We start from the raw sequence: 2,408 nt of genomic DNA, 5'->3' as shown, positions 1-2,408 counted from the left end.
CGCACGAAGCGCGCCGAACGTTACAATTACTCGTGAGAGAAGCGCATTCTGCCAACGAACGGGTCGCTCGCCTTCGGAGACAGTCAGCGTTTTCGCAATGGATGACGTTTTCTTTTTGTTTTATTTGTACAAGTTTAGCTTGTGTTCCACCTACTACGCACTGCTGTATCGCGCGACTGAATTAACAATTTACTTCTTGTTCATTTGGATGCCCCTCAACAAAAAGAAAGCCCGTATTCCTGCACGATGAGTTGAAATAGCACTTTGTGCTCTGCGTGCTCAAATATTCATTTGCATTTCTTATTTAGTTCTCCATGAAATGTAGGACACTTTATAAGTTTACTGAGGAAAGCTACGTGGCTGACAGCGCTTTAGCGCTACGGAGACGTTTAACACGCACACGCTTGTTTTTATTCCAGTAACAGTACACAAAGGTAACTGTACTGCACGGAAATTCCTTCGATTGATTACTTTCACGACAGTAATGGAACAAAGGTCCGGTTATTTTACGGGACCAAAGTGCGCTTTTTCATACGAATAATGTCCGCTGCCTTCTGTCAATCTAAACAACGAAACACAAATGCTCAAGATCATGTAAAGAAAAAAAAGATGTGGCTTCGCGTGAAATTACTACGACATGAGTGTAAACTACGCCGTTTGGAATAATTTTGACCATCAGCGCTCTTTAACGCGCACCATAATCTAAGTACACGGGCGTTTTTGTATAAATTTTCTCCACAAGTTAAAATTGCGCAAGGCAACTCAGTTTTGCGATTTCCGTGTCATTTCATTTTCTGTTCTTTTTAGGGGACAATTTAAGTACCGAAGTGTCAGACGTGACTTAACAGAAATATTTCTCTCTAGTGAGACCAGGACCGTACACAACTAAAGCTCGTCGCGTAACGTATAAACAACACCTAACCACAACGCTCAAGTACATGCGAGCCTTTTTTTACCACCGTACCGCTCAAAGGCTATATTCACAGGAGATTTAATACTTCTCATCTTTAGGGCAACGCCAAGTGCACTTTGCAATGCGCTTGAACCACAGAGCGGCACCTACACCGATATGACTCTCGTGAACGGAGGGTACGACGACCACACATAGCGCTCTCGACAAGTGCACTGTCTGATCTTATTATAGTACATATACAGCAGATCAAGGCCAAATGCTTCTTTACATCGTGTTAGGCATACGTACGAGCGGTTAAAGTTGCACTAACGCAACGGAACAAACCGCCTTTTGAGGATCTGCATGACGTATGCGCGCATGCAAACACAACGGGGCTAGCAGACGACGCACGGAGCAATCCACACTAGGCGCGGTTCAGCCAGAAGTCGCTAGGCGGCGACTCCGCTCGATCTCGCGGCCAATAGCATCACCTGGTCGGTCGTCGCTCCGTCCGGCGTTCCTCCGCCGTCGTGTCTCCCGTATCATTCAATAGATGGCGCTGTCCCATAGAGATGCATGCAAACTGCAGTTGGGTGATGATATACTAGATGGCGCTGTCCCATACAGATGTGTGCAATATGGCGGTTGGGTGAATGCACGCTAGATGACGTTTTTAGATGTGAAGCATCTTAAGCGGAGTTCAATCCGGTGGTGGTGTGCGGCGTGACCACCCTTACTGCGCATGCGCAAGCCCTCTTCACTTTCCCTCTCTCTCCTCCCCTCCTCCATTTCCCCTCTCCCCTTCGCCTCTCTCCCCTCCTCTATGCACTCCCCCTCTGAAACGCGGGCTCTACATGCCGAAACGCTGCTTCGCATCGCCTCATGGTCCCCTTTAACGGAAGATGGTGTAATTTTTGACCTCCAAGGTAGTGCCTGTGTGAGATTTCTCCTGTGCGTGATTAAACAATAAATGTTCACAGTCGTACATGTAAAATTAAAGTGAGCTGCAAGTCGCCATGACTCTCATCGACCCTTCAGTGTAAACGCGCCCGATCTCACGTCGTTAATGATGTGCTGGGCAGAATTCACGGAAGATTCACATATGGCGCGTGTCATTGGTGGAAGGCAGTCATTCGATTTAGTGCGGCGACGTACGCTAGGGGGACCGTTGTAATAAAAGACAGATTTAGTTGGGCGTCCGCAACAACGTACGGACGCAGCCTGCCAGCCATTTCCTATGGCAGGCTGCGTCCGTACGTTGTTGCGGACGCCCAACTAAATCTGTCTAATATCCGCTCGCTGTTGGCGCGCTTTCACTTTCGCTCGGGGTATTCAAGGTTTACCGATGATTCCCTCCGGAGCTTCGCCCTTCTCTTCATCATTCACCCCGTGGATATGCTGTGGATTCTTTTTTAAATCGTGCTTAAATGTCACAAAAACCGGTGTGTCGCGCATCCTAGCGGAAGAACCTTGAAGCTGGATTATGGAGTCTATCTATCACATTGCTGGATGTAGT

Source organism: Rhipicephalus sanguineus, chromosome 8 (assembly GCF_013339695.2).
Source record: "Rhipicephalus sanguineus isolate Rsan-2018 chromosome 8, BIME_Rsan_1.4, whole genome shotgun sequence".
NCBI lineage: Eukaryota > Metazoa > Arthropoda > Arachnida > Ixodida > Ixodidae > Rhipicephalus > Rhipicephalus sanguineus.
This window is presented reverse-complemented; position numbering follows the sequence as displayed.